Below are 17,967 nucleotides of genomic sequence, written 5' to 3' on the forward strand. Positions count from 1 at the left end.
CAAAAGAGCAAATATTATATGATTCCACTTATGCGAAATATTTACAATATGCAGATTCGTAGAAACAGAAAGTAGGTTAGAGGTGACTGGGCGCTGGGGGAGAAGGGAGAATAGAGAGTTATTTCTTTTTTTCTTTTTTTTGGGGATGAAGTCTTACTCTGTCGCCCAGGCTGGAGTGCAGTGGCACGATCTCAGCTCACTGCAAGTTTCGCCTCCTGGGTTCACGCCATTCTGCCTCAGCCTCCTGAATAGTTGGGACTATAGGCACCCGCCACCATGCCCAGCTAATTTTTGTGTTTTCGGTAGAGACAGGATTTCACCTTGTTAGCCAGGATGGTCTCAATCTCCTGACCTCGTGATCCACCCGCCTCAACCTCCCAAAGTGCTGGGATTACAGGCGTGAGCCACCGCGCCCAGCCAAGAGTTATTTCTTAACAGTTGTAAAGTTTCTGTTTAGTGTGATAAAAGTTTTGCAAATAGTGGTGATGATTGCACAACACTGTGAATGTAATTAATACTACTGAATAGTACACATAAAAATGGTCAAAATAGCAAATTTATGCTATATATATTTTATTACAATTTTAAAATTAACTATATAATATAACAAAACCCAGTGAATTGTATGGTATGTGAATTATGTTTCCATAAACCTATTTTAAAGAAATCCCTCCGGGAACCAGATATAATCTTACATATAATAAATGTTTAAGTAATATTTTGTATCATTTGTTGTAATGAGATTCATTAGGACACAAATTTATATGTGGTAGAGATTAGACATGTTTTTCAAATTATACATACCAGATATGTGATTACTCTCTGTTTAGGGCTTTAGGTAGGTTTAGACAAAAGCCAAGTGCTGTGTGAGTGTGAATTGAGACCTTAAACCATGTCTTAATCATTTCTACCTCTCCTAGATTACCAGACATAAGATCAGGTGCATGACACATACCAATTTCCTAATCTTAAATTTGGTGAATGAATGAATGAAAGTATTAACAAAGCATACAGAGTTACTTTGCATACGTATGCATACATGTTTTTTCTCAACCAACCTTTCATCATTACAACTGAGACATTATTTTTTCAGACATCTACTTTTAAGACATAATACATTATACTATGTAAAGAGTATAGGGTATTGTGCAGACATCTAGAAAAAAACATGTTTGATGATATATGACAGAATATTTGATGACATTGGAATATTTAAGAATATTTAGGCCAGGCACGGTGGCTCATGCCTGTAATCCCAGCACTTTGGGAGGCCAAGGGGTCGGATCACGGGGTCAGGAGATTGAGACCATTCTGGCCAACATGGTGAAACCCCATCTCTATTAAAAACACAAAAATTAGCCAGGTATAGTAGTGCATGCCTGTAGTCCCAGCTGCTGGGGAGGCTGGGTAGGAGAATGGCTTGCACCCAGGAGGCAAAGGTTGCAGTGAGCTGAGATTACACCACTGCACTCCAGCCTGGTATGATATATAGTAAATAGAAAATGCAAACTTTTGTATATTTGCCCATTATGCATTTTAGTAAAGATAAGAAAGATATTTTATTACTTATTTCTGTGTAACAAATCATTCCAAAACTAAGCGCCTTTAAACAACCATAATCATTTATTACCTCGCATGATTTCTATGGACCAGGAATTCAGGAGAAGGTCAGATTAAGGAGTGTCATTTGTGAGGCTGCAGTCAGATGTCACTTGGGACTAGAGTCTTCGGAAGACTCAATAAGGACTAGAGATTTACTTTTCTTTTCATTCTTTATTTCCAGCCCCCAAACTTTATTAAGATATTGACATACTAAAATTGTATATATTTATGATGTAAAACATGATGTTTTAATATATGTACACATTTCAAAAGGATCAAATCAGCTATTTAACATACTTATCACCTCACATACCAATTATTATTTTTGTGGTGAGAACATTTAAGATATATCCTGTTAGCAATTTTCAAGTATACAATACAATATTATTAACTATAGTCACTATGCTGTACAACAGAAGTCATACATCTTGTCAAACTGAAATTTTGTACCCTTTGATCGAAATCTCCTCATTCTTAGCCCTTCTCAGTCCCTTGCAACCCTCATTCTACTCGCTGTCTCTGAGTTCAACTTTTTAAGATTCCACATAAAAATGAGATCCTGCAGAACTTGTCTTTCTGTGTCTGGCTTATTTCACTTAGCGTAATATTCTCCAAGTTTATCCATGTTGTTGCAAATTACAGAATTTTCTTATTCTTTAAGACTAAATAGCATTCCATTGTATATACCACATTTTCTTTATCCATTCATCTGTCAATGGATGCTTAGGTTGATTCCACATCTTGGCTATTGTAAATAATGCCACAGTGAACATGGGGTGTAGGTATCTCTTTGACATGCTGATTTCATTTTCTTTGGATAAATACTCAGAAGTGGGATTGCTGAAGTATATGATAGTTCTATTTAAAAATTTTTTTTCTTTGTAAGATGGAGTCTTGCTCTGTCGCCCAGGCTGGAGTGTAGTGGTACAATCTCAGCTCACTGCAACCTCCGCCTCCTGGGTTCAAGCAATTCTCCTGTCTCAGCCTCCTGAGTAGCTGGGATTACAGGTGCAAACCACCCCCACTCCCAGCTAATTTTTGTATTTTTAGTAGAGATGGCGTTTTGCCATGTTGGCCAGCTGGTCTCCAACTTCTGACCTCAGGTAGTCCACCCACCTTGGCCTCCCAAAGTGCTGGGATTACAGGTGTGAACCACCTCGCCTGCCCTATTTTTAACTTTTTGAGGAACCTCCATATTGCTTTCCTTAATGACTGTACTAATTAGATTCCCGCCAACAGTGTGTAAGGATTTCCTTTTTGATTGGTATGTGAGGTGATAAGTATGTTAAATAGCTGATTTCTTTTTTGCTGCACCTTCACCAACACTTGTTCTTTTTTGTCTTTTTTGATAATACCCATTCTAACAGGTGTGAGGTGATACTTCCTTGTAGTTTGAGTTTGCGTTTCCCTGGTGATTAGTGCTGTTGAGCATTTTTTTTTTTTTTTTTTTACGGAGTCTCGCTGTGTCACCCAGGCTGGAGTGCAGTGGTGCCATCTCAGCTCATTGCAAGCTCCGCCTCCCAGGTTCACACCATTCTCTCACCTCAGCCTCCCAAGTAGCTGGGACTACAGGTGCTCGCCACCATGCCTGGCTAATTTTGTTTTTGTAATTTTAGTAGAGATGGGGTTTCACCGTGTTAGTCAGAAGGTCTCGATCTCCTGACCAGGATGGTCTCGATCTTCTGACCTCGTGATCTGCCCATGATCAGCCTCCCAAAGTGCTGGGATTACAAGTGTGAGCCACTGCGCCTGGCTGAGCATTTTTTCATATACCTATTGGCCACTTGTATTTCTTCTTTTGAGAAATATTGATTCAAGTCCTTTACCCATTTTAAAAACTTGAATTATTTGTTTTATTGCTATTGAATTGCTTTGAGTTTCTTACATATTTTGGATATTGGTCCCTTATCAGATATAATATATAGTTTGTAAATATTTTCTCCCATTCCATAGGCTGGCTCTACATTCCGTTGATTATTTACGTTGCTGTGCAGAAGCATTTTTGTTTGATACAATCTTGGAGTCATATCCAAGAAGTCATCGCCCAGACCAATGTCAAGATTTTTCCCTATGTTTTCTTGTAGTAGTTTATTATAGTTTCAGGTGTTAAGTTTAAGTTTTTAATCTATTTTGAGTTTACATTTTAATCTATTTTGAGTTCCTTTTTGTATGTGACATAAGGGTTCAATTTCATTTACTGCTGCTTTCAAAGTTTTTTCTTTGTCTTTTGAGAATTTGATTGTAATGTGTCTTGGTGAAGATCTCTCTATATTTAATCTGCTTGGGGCTATTTGGGCTTCATGGATCTGGATGCTCATTTGCCTCTCCAGATTTGGGAAGTTTCTTATCATTATTTCTTTACATAAGCATTCTTCTGTTTTTCTTTCTTTGCTACTTTTGTGAATCCCCTAATGTATGTATTGGATTGCTTGATGTTGTCTCATATATCGTATTGGCTTTTTTCATTCTTACTTATTCTTTGTTGTTGTTGTTGTTTCTCTGGCTGAATATTACAAATGATCTATCTTTGAGCTCACTGATTCTTTTTTCTGTTTGATTGAGGCTACTGTTGAAGCTCTCTATGGAATTTTCAGTTCCATTACTATGTTGCTTAGATCCAGAATTTCTGCCTTGTTCTTTTTTATGGTTTCTATACCCTCATTGAATCCCCTATTTTGCTTTCATATTGTTTTCATGATTTGATTTAGTTATCTGTATTCTCTTATAGCTCACTGAGCTCTAAGATGATTATTTTGAATCCTTTGACAGGCATTTCATAGACCTCCATTTCTTTAGGGTCAGTTACTTAATTTTGTTGTTTGGTGGTATTGTTTCCCCTATTATTCACTATCTTTGTGGCTATATGTTGATGTCTATGCATATGAAGAAGTAAGCACCTGTTCTACTTTTTACATATTGGCTTTGGAAAGCCCTCACCAGTCAGTACCCAGAGATTCTGGGTGGGTTGTTAGGTGGAATCTGAGGGCAGGCTTGCTCCTGTATTCTCAGGCAAGTTGCCTTGGTGCCTGAGTCAGCAGGCAGGAAGGCCTGGAGCTTGGATTTCCTGGGGTGGGCCTGGATTCTGGGTTCATGGGAATGAATCTGGATCCTGTGTTTGCAGGGGCTGGCCTGAAGTCTGGGTTCATGGGGGCCAACCTGTCCCTAAGATGGGCCTTGAGCCTGATCACAGAGGCCCACTTTGTGCTAGGATGGGTCTGCAGCCTGAGTCCACACAAGGGCTAGCATGGTTACTGGGACTTGCCTGAAGCCTGTGTCCACAGGGGTTGGCCTAGTGGTTGAGCTGCTGTGGCAGACTTGGCTCTGGAGTGGGTGTAGAGCCTAGGGCTGTTGAATTGGTGTGGTGCTTGAATGGAGCTGAAACCTGATGCTGTAGAGGCCTGCTTGCAGCTTGGGGTCATAGGGGCTGGCCCAGCATTAGGGTGGCCCTGGATGCTCTTATCCACAGGTGCTAGCCTAGACCCTGGGATCATGAGGGCTGCTCTGGCACTGGATTTTACTGAACTGGGCCCGATGCTGGGGTCCACAGCAAAGTAAGGTGTTCAGTTCACTCTCCTTCCCCCACAGGGGGAGTATCTTTCTCTGTGCTGTGCACCCCTTGGGGGAGGGGTGATATGAGTAATATGAAACTCTTTCTCATCCTCTTCAATGTGCTTTTTCTTATTTCTGTACTACACCCTAACTATGTAATCTCTCACTGGGATTCTTTAGTTCTTGAAAGGGTACATTCATGCATGGATAGTTGTTCAAATTGGTGTGTCTGCAAGGGGATATGTGTTGGAAAATACTATTCCACCATCTTGCTGAGGTCTGCTTTTGAGGTGGCTTACTGACATGGCTGGCAGGTTGGTGCTGGTTGTTAGCTAAGGACTTCGGTTCCTTTCTTTGTGGACTTCTCCATGGGGCTTATTGAATGCTCTCATAAGGTGGCATCTGACTGGCTTCTTTCAGAGTGAGAGATTCAAGAAACCAAGATGAAAGATGCAAGGCTTTTTATGACCTTGCCTTGGAAGTCATACATCGTCACTTTTCATGTGTCCTATTGGTCACACAGGGTCAGTCCTGATTCATCATGAGCAAGGACTACATGAGGATATGTAAGGATCTTGGGAGGCCATCTGCAGATTACCACACGTATATGCCAAAATAATTTTATAAAAGATGTAATTAAAATTGATCTTATTTTTCTTCTTTGCACTTTTCTATACTTTTAAGTTTTTTTATGATAAACATATATGATTTTTGAAATTACACACATACAAATCAATAAGGTGGGGTTTTTTTTGGCTTAAACAAGAGAAATTTACTTATGTTTCACTATCCTGGAGGCTGAAGTTCAAGATCAAGGTGTCAGCCAGTTTGGTTTCTCTTAAAGTTGTCTCTGTGGATTGAGATGGCTATGTTTTTAACTGTCTTCTTCTTCTTTTAAGTAAAAGTTATTATTTTAAAAGCCATACATAGTCCAGAGATGAGTGAGTCAATTCTTGTTACTTTGATATAACACTGATGTCAAGTTCAAGATTAAGGTGTCAGCAGGTTTGGTTTCTCTTGAAGTTGTCTCTGTGGATTAAGATGGCTGTGTTTTTCACTGTCTTCTTCTACTTTTTAAGTAAAGTTATTTTTTTAAAAGCCATACATAGTCCTGAGAGGAGTGAGTGAATTCCTGTTACTTTGATATGACATCGATGCATCTATGCTTTTCTGTTTGATGTAACCCTGTAACTAAGGAAAGGAGAATTTGTATGGGAGGAGGGATGGTTTTAAATACAGAGCATAAGACTGGAAAGATGTGGCCAAGGTAGAGAGTCTGGGGTAGACATGGCAATATTTGGGCCCCAAGAGCCAGAGACATCAAAATGGATTAAGAATATTATACAAAGCAATGAGTGTGTTATAAAGATTTTGAGCTTCCAGCTGAAGACGGGCTTAACACACACATTATCTACCTTTGTTTCCTTTTGAAACCCCATTAAGATGAGATCAAAGGGTTTTTGCACAAGTGGGAGATCACCCATCTCTCATCATAGCAGAAGGCTGGAAGTTTATTCTCTCGACAGGGTAAAATATAGGGTTTTTAGGCTGGGGGCCCCTGGTCTGTGGACCATGCCCACCTAAAGGCATATTACACTTGAACTGGAATATTAACTGAAAAGTTCTCCCTCTCAGCTATAGAGAAGGCAGAAAATATAACTGCTGATAGGTTGTAAGTTTTATACCTTGTATCTTGGCCACAGAAAAAGGATTTTCTGGTTCTGTGTCCTAAAAATTTGGGGAAGGGAGTCATTTGGTTAGGGAATCATCTACCTCAATCACATGCTTACTCCTGGAATACTCAAATGTGGTCAAAAAAAGAGAGGGACTATGATTGGCTCAGTTTGAGTCACATGCTCATCTGGGCCAAGGTATGTGGGGCAGATGGGGTGGTTGAAGGTGGTGATGGAGGAGAGTGGGAATGTGAGGAAGACAATGGCATAGATGTCAACTATAGCTTCTCACCCTCTTCTATAGGAGATGATGTCATGTAGGCAAAGGTCCATGAAAGCTTAAAACAGTCTTATGAATGTAAGAAAAAAGTCCACTTTACCATACATTATGGTTTTTCAAAGAAGATTTTTCTATATTATTTCAATTCTTCTTAAGAAATTCATGAAACAAACATTGCCATTCTCATCTTGTTGCTTGATCATTGAGGTAAACTCGTAATGGTAATGTTCTGGACTCAATCACTGTCCCTTGAGTGGATTAAGTCAGGGCTGGATAAGAAGCTATATCTTTTGATTCTTAGTCCTGTCAATTTGTATTTTATCATCCCAGTGATCAGTATGGGATCCCAAATTCGTAGATAATTGGGCTGGGAATGATATCTGGAGAGATGCTGCTTACAGGCAATGAACTGCATTAAGGTCCATAGTTTCCTAGTATCTCATCCACAATTCCCTCAACATCAGTCCCAACACATGTAAAATCGATAGAGACTGGGAAAGTGCCGCCAAATGCAGACTGCCTGAGGAGTTATGTGTCCTACTTTTGGAATAAGACTGAAGGATTAACTTCTGGGAAGGACTTTCCATCTGTTTTCCTCGATAAGATTGATTAAAACCGTCTAACCAAGTTTTGCAGACTGTATGAAAGAACCAATGAATTGTATCATCTGGCCTGGTTTTGTTCAAATTCCTTAGAGGAGCTCTAGCTCCACTATTCAGGAAAGCAGTCTTCACCATGACACCTCCTGGGGGGAAGAGCAGCTAGGAGGTCCCAGAGGTTAGCCCCACCCTGCCCCGAGTGTCTCATTTTAGGTAGCAAGCGGTACATCATTTTCAATAAACCAGCTGGATATCAGTTAGACCATTTCACATGCATTTAATTTACCCTTTTGCTGAAATTGTGGCATGGAAACATTATTTTTCTTTGCCAGTTCTCTTTTGTCTCCTTTCCATTTCTCCCACCCTCTCCTCTTCCCACCAAAGTTACTTTCCTTTGTTATTTTTGGTATAAAGAACTTTCCTTCAATTAATTTCAAGGCTTCAGAAAAGCAGTTAAAAGAAGTTGAGTTGGGGAGAGGTATCTGATCCTCTTACTACACACATATAGCCCTACACCTGTGGAATTGAACTGAGTAAAAATGGATCTATCTTTTTGTTTGTTATGTAATGATAGTCTTTACATTTTAATGGTGAGTTTAGACCATCGACACTGTGATGATTGAGATATTAATGTTATTTTTTATTTTCAATTAATCATTCTCTGTCTCCTGACTTCTTTTGGATATTTCAAATTTTCTTTATTCCAATTTTTCCCCTCGATTGGTTTGAAAGTTACATAATCTATATCTTTTTCAGTCTTCAGTCTTCTGAATAACATAAAGACCTTAGGAACTTTAAATTCAAATCTCAGTCTTCCATCTTACTCCTGTTGAAAATTTTAGTTCCACTCTGTTTGTTTTAAACAGGTTTGTTAAGGTATAATTGATATATGATAATCCACACATATTTAAAGTATACAGTTTGAGGTCTTGACATATTTATATATCCATGAGATAATCACCACAATTTTTTAAAAACTTATTTTTCTAAAAATAATTTATCCAGTTCACACACAGGCATAACTGGTTGCACGTTACCAAGGTCTGCTAGTTTTATGTAAGCTTGTTTTACTTAAAGAGTTCTGTAGCTTCCGCACAAAAGTAACTATGATAATCATCATTCATCAAAGTGTACTAGGCATTGTGCAAAGTGCTTTCTTTCTTTTTTGAGATTGAGTCTGGCTTTGTCGCCCAGGCTGAAGTGCAGTGCCCTATCTTGGCTCACTGCAGCCTCTGCCTCCCGGGTTCAAGCGATTCTTGTGCCTCAGCCTCCCGAGTAGCTGAGATTACAGGTGTGGATAGAAATGGGGTTTCCCTATGTTGGCCAGGCTGGTCTCAAACTCCTGACCTCAAGTGTTCCACCTGCCTCAGCCTCCCAAAGTACTGGGATTACAGGTGTGAGCCGCCATGCCCGACCGCTAAGTGCTTTCTTCACACTAATTTCCATTGTTTTCTTTATTGTTTTTAATTTTTAATTATAGAAGCAATCCAAGTTTGTTATAAATGAATATACTCAACTAAAATTAGTCATATTTTTTGAAAAAGACCTGGAACCCTCATTTTTTCTTCAGAGTGGATATATGTTTATGGTTTGTTGTCACTGCAGATATTTTATGTGCATTTGAAAACACGCTTTATTGTACTAAAAATGAGGCTAAATGCGTAGTGTTTTTTTTTTTTTCAGCCCATTTTTAAAACTTACTGCATCAAGACCATCTTTCCATTTCATCCTTTTCATGGCTACATGATGTATACAGCTTTGAATGAATGCATTAAGATTGTTTTGATGAATCGCCTCTTTTTTTTAGGTTCCTTCCTTCCTTTTTTTTTTTTTTTTTGATATTATAAATGTCATGTCATTTTTATAAGATGAAATCCTGATGTGGAATGCATTATTTCCAATCTTCACTGCCACCCTTTGAGTTGGGCATTATCATTTCCTTTTCACAAATGAGGAATTTTATTCTTAAAGGCTTAAGTGACTTACTTGGCTCTTAAGTGACTGATTGGGGAACGAGAATCCTGGTTTCCTGTTCCTGGTGGGCAGCATTCTTACGCCTCACCACACTACCTCTCCTGCTAGTTTAGAAAATGCTTTTAAAAAGTTTCTAGAGAGGGGCGGAGCAAGATGGCCGAATAGGAGCAGCTCCAGTCTTCAACTCCCAGCGCCAGCGACACAGAAGACCGGTGATTTCGGCATTTTCAACTGAGGTACTGGGTTCATCTCACTGGGGAGTGCCGGAAGATCGGTACTGGTCAGCTGCTGCAGCCCGACCAGCGAGAGCTGAAGCAGGGCGAGGCATTGCCTCACCTGGGAAGCGCAAGGGGGAAGGGAATCCCTTTTCCTAGCCAGGGGAACTGAGACACACAACACCTGGAGAATCGGGTAACTCCCACCCCAATACTGCGCTTTGAGCAAACAGGAACACCAGGAGATCATATCCCACACCTGGCTGGGAGGGTCCCACACCCACGGAGCCTCCCTCATTGCTATCACAGCAGTCTGTGATCTACCGGCAAGGCAGCAGCGAGGCTGGGGGAGGGGCGCCCGCCATTGCTCAGGCTTAAGTAGGTAAACAAAGCTGCTGGGAAGCTCGAACTGGGTGGAGCTCACAGCAGCTCAAGGAAACCTGCCTGTCTCTGTAGACTCCACCTCTGGGGGCAGGGCACAGTAAACAATAACAAAGCAGCAGATACCTCTGCAGACCCAAACGACTCTGTCTGACAGCTTTGAAGAGAGCAGTGGATCTCCCAACACGGAGGTTGAGATCTGAGAAGGGACAGACTCCCTGCTCAAGCGGGTCCCTGACCCCTGAGTAGCCTAACTGGGAGACATCCCCCACTAGGGGCAGTCTGACACCCCACACCTCACAGGGTGGAGTACACCCCTGAGAGGAAGCTTCCAAAGCAAGAATCAGACAGGTACACTCGCTGTTCAGAAATATTCTATCTTCTGCAGCCTCTGCTGCTGATACCCAGGCAAACAGGGTCTGGAGTGGACCTCAAGCAATCTCCAACAGACCTACAGCTGAGGGTCCTGACTGTTAGAAGGAAAACTATCAAACAGGAAGGACACCTACACCAAAACCCCATCAGTACATCACCATCATCAAAGACCAGAGGCAGATAAAACCACAAAGATGGGGAAAAAGCAGGGCAGAAAAGCTGGAAATTCAAAAAACAAGAGCGCATCTCCCCCGGCAAAGGAGCGCAGCTCATCGCCAGCAACGGATCAAAGCTGGACGGAGAATGACTTTGACGAGATGAGAGAAGAAGGCTTCAGTCCATCAAATTTCTCAGAGCTAAAGGAGAAATTACGTACCCAGCGCAAAGAAACTAAAAATCTTGAAAAAAAAGTGGAAGAATTGACGGCTAGACTAATTAATGCAGAGAAGGTCATAAACGAAATGAAAGAGATGAAAACCATGACACGAGAAATACGTGACAAATGCACAAGCTTCAGTAACCGACTCGATCAACTGGAAGAAAGAGTATCAGCGATTGAGGATCAAATGAATGAAATGAAGCGAGAAGAGAAACCAAAAGAAAAAAGAAGAAAAAGAAATGAACAAAGCCTGCAAGAAGTATGGGATTATGTAAAAAGACCAAATCTACGTCTGATTGGGGTGCCTGAAAGTGAGGGGGAAAATGGAACCAAGTTGGAAAACACTCTTCAGGATATCATCCAGGAGAACTTCCCCAACCTAGTAGGGCAGGCCAACATTCAAATCCAGGAAATACAGAGAACGCCACAAAGATACTCCTCGAGAAGAGCAACTCCAAGACACATAATTGCCAGATTCACCAAAGTTGAAATGAAGGAAAAAATCTTAAGGGCAGCCAGAGAGAAAGGTCGGGTTACCCACAAAGGGAAGCCCATCAGACTCACAGCAGATCTCTCGGCAGAAACTCTCCAAGCCAGAAGAGAGTGGGGGCCAATATTCAACATTCTTAAAGAAAAGAATTTTAAACCCAGAATTTCATATCCAGCCAAACTAAGTTTCATAAGTGAAGGAGAAATAAAATCCTTTACAGATAAGCAAATGCTTAGAGATTTTGTCACCACTAGGCCTGCCTTACAAGAGACCCTGAAGGAAGTACTCAACATGGAAAGGAACAACCGGTACCAGCCATCTCAAAAACATGCCAAAATGTAAAGACCATCGAGGCTAGGAAGAAACTATATCAACTAATGAGCAAAATAACCAGTTAATATCATAATGGCAGGATCAAGTTCACACATAACAATCTTAACCTTAAATGTAAATGGACTAAATGCTCCAATTAAGAGACACAGACTGGCAAACTGGATAAAGAGTCAAGACCCATCAGTCTGCTGTATTCAGGAGACCCATCTCACACGCAGAGACATACATAGGCTCAAAATAAAGGGATGGAGGAAGATTTACCAAGCAAATGGAGAACAAAAAAAAGCGGGGGTTGCAATACTAGTCTCTGATAAAACAGACTTTAAACCATCAAAAATCAAAAGAGACAAAGAAGGCCATTACATAATGGTAAAGGGATCAATTCAACAGGAAGAGCTAACTATCCTAAATATATATGCACCCAATACAGGAGCACCCAGATTCATAAAGCAAGTCCTTAGAGACTTACAAAGAGACTTAGACTCCCATACAATAATAATGGGAGACTTCAACACTCCACTGTCAACATTAGACAGATCAACGAGACAGAAAGTTAACAAGGATATCCAGGAATTGAACTCATCTCTGCAGCAAGCAGACCTAATAGACATCTATAGAACTCTCCACCCCAAATCAACAGAATATACATTCTTCTCAGCACCACATCATACTTATTCCAAAATTGACCACGTAATTGGAAGTAAAGCACTCCTCAGCAAATGTACAAGAACAGAAATTATTACAAACTGTCTCTCAGACCACAGTGCAATCAAACTAGAACTCAGGACTAAGAAACTCAATCAAAACCGCTCAACTACATGGAAACTGAACAACCTGCTCCTGAATGACTACTGGGTACATAACGAAATGAAGGCAGAAATAAAGATGTTCTTTGAAACCAATGAGAACAAAGATACAACATACCAGAATCTCTGGGACACATTTAAAGCAGTGTGTAGAGGGAAATTTATAGCACTAAATGCCCACAAGAGAAAGCAGGAAAGATCTAAAATTGACACTCTAACATCGCAATTAAAAGAATTAGAGAAGCAAGAGCAAACACATTCGAAAGCTAGCAGAAGGCTAGAAATAACTAAGATCAGAGCAGAACTGAAGGAGATAGAGACACAAAAAACCCTCCAAAAAATCAATGAATCCAGGAGTTGGTTTTTTGAAAAGATCAACAAAATTGACAGACCACTAGCAAGACTAATAAAGAAGAAAAGAGAGAAGAATCAAATCGACGCAATTAAAAATGATAAAGGGGATATCACCACCGACCCCACAGAAATACAAACTACCATCAGAGAATACTATAAACACCTCTACGCAAATAAACTGGAAAATCTAGAAGAAATGGATAATTTCCTGGACACTTACACTCTTCCAAGACTAAACCAGGAAGAAGTTGAATCCCTGAATAGACCAATAGCAGGCTCTGAAATTGAGGCAACAATTAATAGCCTACCAACCAAAAAAAGTCCAGGACCAGATGGATTCACAGCTGAATTCTACCAGAGGTACAAGGAGGAGTTGGTACCATTCCTTCTGAAACTATTCCAATCAATAGAAAAAGAGGGAATCCTCCCTAACTCATTTTATGAGGCCAACATCATCCTGATACCAAAGCCTGGCAGAGATACAACAAAAAAAGAGAATTTTAGACCAATATCCCTGATGAACATCAATGCAAAAATCCTCAATAAAATACTGGCAAACCGGATTCAGCAACACATCAAAAAGCTTATCCACCATGATCAAGTGGGCTTCATCCCTGGGATGCAAGGCTGGTTCAACATTCGCAAATCAATAAACATAATCCAGCATATAAACAGAACCAAAGACAAGAACCACATGATTATCTCAATAGATGCAGAAAAGGCTTTTGACAAAATTCAACAGCCCTTCATGCTAAAAACGCTCAATAAATTCGGTATTGATGGAACGTACCTCAAAATAATAAGAGCTATTTATGACAAACCCACAGCCAATATCATACTGAATGGGCAAAAACTGGAAAAATTCCCTTTGAACACTGGCACAAGACAGGGATGCCCTCTCTCACCACTCCTATTCAACATAGTGTTGGAAGTTCTGGCTAGGGCAATTAGGCAAGAGAAAGAAATCAGGGGTATTCAGTTAGGAAAAGAAGAAGTCAAATTGTCCCTGTTTGCAGATGACATGATTGTATATTTAGAAAACCCCATTGTCTCGGCCCAAAATCTCCTTAAGCTGATAAGCAACTTCAGCAAAGTCTCAGGATACAAAATTAATGTGCAAAAATCACAAGCATTCTTATACACCAGTAACAGACAAACAGAGAGCCAAATCATGAATGAACTTCCATTCACAATTGCTTCAAAGAGAATCAAATACCTAGGAATCCAACTTACAAGGGATGTAAAGGACCTCTTCAAGGAGAACTACAAACCACTGCTCAGTGAAATAAAAGAGGACACAAACAAATGGAAGAACATACCATGCTCATGGATAGGAAGAATCAATATCGTGAAAATGGCCATACTGCCCAAGGTAATTTATAGATTCAATGCCATCCCCATCAAGCTACCAATGAGTTTCTTCACAGAATTGGAAAAAACTGCTTTAAAGTTCATATGGAACCAAAAAAGAGCCCGCATCTCCAAGACAATCCTAAGTCAAAAGAACAAAGCTGGAGGCATCACGCTACCTGACTTCAAACTATACTACAAGGCTACAGTAACCAAAACAGCATGGTACTGGTACCAAAACAGAGATATAGACCAATGGAACAGAACAGAGTCCTCAGAAATAATACCACACATCTACAGCCATCTGATCTTTGACAAACCTGAGAGAAACAAGAAATGGGGAAAGGATTCCCTATTTAATAAATGGTGCTGGGAAAATTGGCTAGCCATAAGTAGAAAGCTGAAACTGGATCCTTTCCTTACTCCTTATACGAAAATTAATTCAAGATGGATTAGAGACTTAAATGTTAGACCTAATACCATAAAAATCCTAGAGGAAAACCTAGGTAGTACCATTCAGGACATAGGCATGGGCAAAGACTTCATGTCTAAAACACCAAAAGCAACGGCAGCAAAAGCCAAAATTGACAAGTGGGATCTCATTAAACTAAAGAGCTTCTGCACAGCAAAAGAAACTACCATCAGAGTGAACAGACAACCTACAGAATGGGAGAAAATTTTTGCAATCTACTCATCTGACAAAGGGCTAATATCCAGAACCTACAAAGAACTCAAACAAATTTACAAGAAAAAAACAAACAACCCCATCAAAAAGTGGGCAAAGGATATGAATAGACATTTCTCAAAAGAAGACATTCATACAGCCAACAAACACATGAAAAAATGCTCATCATCACTGGCCATCAGAGAAATGCAAATCAAAACCACAATTAGATACCATCTCACACCAGTTAGAATGGCGATTATTAAAAAGTCAGGAAACAACAGGTGCTGGAGAGGATGTGGAGAAATAGGAACACTTTTACACTGTTGGTGGGATTGTAAACTAGTTCAACCATTATGGAAAACAGTATGGCGATTCCTCAAGGATCTAGAACTAGATGTACCATATGACCCAGCCATCCCATTACTGGGTATATACCCAAAGGATTATAAATTATGCTGCTCTAAAGACACATGCACACGTATGTTTATTGCAGCACTATTCACAATAGCAAAGACTTGGAATCAACCCAAATGTCCATCAGTGACAGATTGGATTAAGAAAATGTGGCACATATACACCATGGAATACTATGCAGCCATCAAAAAGGATGAGTTTGTGTCCTTTGTAGGGACATGGATGCAGCTGGAATCCATCATTCTTAGCAAACTATCACAAGAACAGAAAACCAAACACCGCATGTTCTCACTCATAGGTGGGAACTGAACAATGAGATCACTTGGACTCGGGAAGGGGAACATCACACACCGGGGCCTATCATGGGGAGGGGGGAGGGGGGAGGGATTGCATTGGGAGTTATACCTGATGTAAATGACGAGTTGATGGGTGCAGCACACCAACAAGGCACAAGTATACATATGTAACAAACCTGCACGTTATGCACATGTACCCTACAACTTACAGTATAATAATAATAAATTAAAAAAAAAAAAAAAAAAAGTTTCTAAGTGTATTTATAGTGAAATTGTCAGGAGGATTACTGGGAACTTTCAGCAAATAGTAGCCTATGGAATTAGAATGGAGGGGACATATTTCAGGCAATTTATATTTTCACCTGGCCCTTCAACTGAAGACTCTAATGTGAGCGCTGAGGAGCTATTTATAGCAGGTGACTTTTGAGCACCCTGGGGAGGTTGTGAAATAGCTGTCTGTCACAGGCAGCTAGGAACTGCTTGCCTACCTTTTTTGTTGTTCTGAAAGAAAGGATACAGACCATCTGGACCAGTAAGTTGGGTCCAAAATCGGACTTACGTTTATTTTACTTAATAAATGTGTTCTTGAATCATATGAGTTGAATTTTGGTTGGTTGAATGCCATTTTTAGTGCACCAGGGGTGCACACATTTCTTGTAATACTTTAATGAGTAGCTTTCTAAAACAAAGAATGCTTTGGCAATGTGAATAATTTTCCCTTAATTTATATTGAATATAATTTATTATTTTTTCTGTGCAGCAGGGAACCTTGTGCTCAGTTGTTTGTGTTTTAGAATGTGTTGGCTGGTGTAGCCATATCAGTTAACAGTAACATGGAATATATATGCTATTAAAAATATAGACAGATATATTTCAACCTCTCACTACAAAGCCCCAAATCAAACTATGTGGTGAAGCCATGTAATTCAGAAGAGGTGGGTATAGATACAATTCCATGCCAGGAGGAGTGTAGCTGTAGACACGGGGTGCCCCTTGCCCCTGTTTAGATAGTGGACCCTATTCCTGCCTCAGATGGTATGTGGAAGAGCTGGCTCTTCAGTTTCCAAGGCCACAGTGCAGAAAATAAGGTAGAAACAGTGAGAAGGTGACTGACCCTTTTTCCACTAGCACCACTGCATGCTGTGAAAGTACAATAAAATGTTTTCAGTCCAACCTTAACATTTTTGTCCTTAATAGCACATCAGTTCACATTTGCTCATTACAAAATTTTGCTTTTACCCAATCAGCAATTGATTCCATGGCTTCAGTGATCTTTAGAGTTCATCGAAATTGTGGTATGTGCAGATAACAAAGACTAACACCTGGCAAATAGACGCTAACTTTTAACTGTAATGAATTTTAGTCAGTTGGATTTAAGATACTTTTTTTTTTTTTTTAATTATGATTCTACATGAAAAAGCTAACATTTTTAACATAAATGATTTCATAAATATGCCTGGTGGGATATAATGTTGAAATGAATTTTTAGAGCCTCTCATATGATAATCTTGATCCTCAAAGTGGACATTTCTCAGACTTTTTTTTCTTTTTTTTTTGAAATGGAGTCTCGCTCTGTCACTCTGTCGCCCAGGCTGGAGTGCAGTGTGATCTCGGCTCACTGCAAGCTCTGCCTCCCATGTTCACACCATTCTCCTGCCCCAGCCTCCCGAGTAGCTGGGACCACAGGCACCCGCCACCACGCCTGGCTAATTTTTTGTATTTTTAGTAGAGATGGGGTTTCACTGTGTTAGCCAGGATGGTCTCGATCTCCTGACCTCGTGATCCAACCACCTTGGCCTCCCAAAGTGCTGGGATTACAGACGTGAGCCACTGCGCCCGGCCAAGACCTTTTAAATCTATAACTTTGCATTGCTTTTAGTTCATTTTTGGAAAAATAACTGGAAATATAGAGCATTAAAGGTAAACAAAGCCAGACACTAATTAAAGTGGTAAGGACATTTTAATCAGTTATAACTATTATAATAGGGAAAACAGTCCAGTGTGAACTGAGCTTAACTTTGATTTGTACAGAAGTGACTGGGCATTTTTAAGGGAGAATAAGGGAGTGGGGAGGGGACAAGGAGGGCCTCAGTAAAGTCAGGAAAGTGAAAAATTACAAAGGGTTGGTCAGTGTAAATGCAATAAAGCCAGCTGTGTCTGCTAGCTGAAGATGCTGAAGTTAGGATTCTGTCTTTCCAGAGAGACTGGAGGACAGAGGCCTTATCCTCTG

General features: G+C 40.2%; 1 protein-coding gene across 1 annotated transcript in view; it reads left to right on the top strand.

Moving 5' to 3' along the window:
* Positions 1-17,967, top strand: part of RASGRP3 (RAS guanyl releasing protein 3) — a 133,779-nt gene that overhangs the window by 12,341 nt on the left and 103,471 nt on the right. The window lies entirely within an intron of this gene.

Source organism: Papio anubis, chromosome 14, assembly GCF_008728515.1.
Source record: "Papio anubis isolate 15944 chromosome 14, Panubis1.0, whole genome shotgun sequence".
NCBI classification, from domain to species: Eukaryota; Metazoa; Chordata; class Mammalia; order Primates; family Cercopithecidae; genus Papio; species Papio anubis.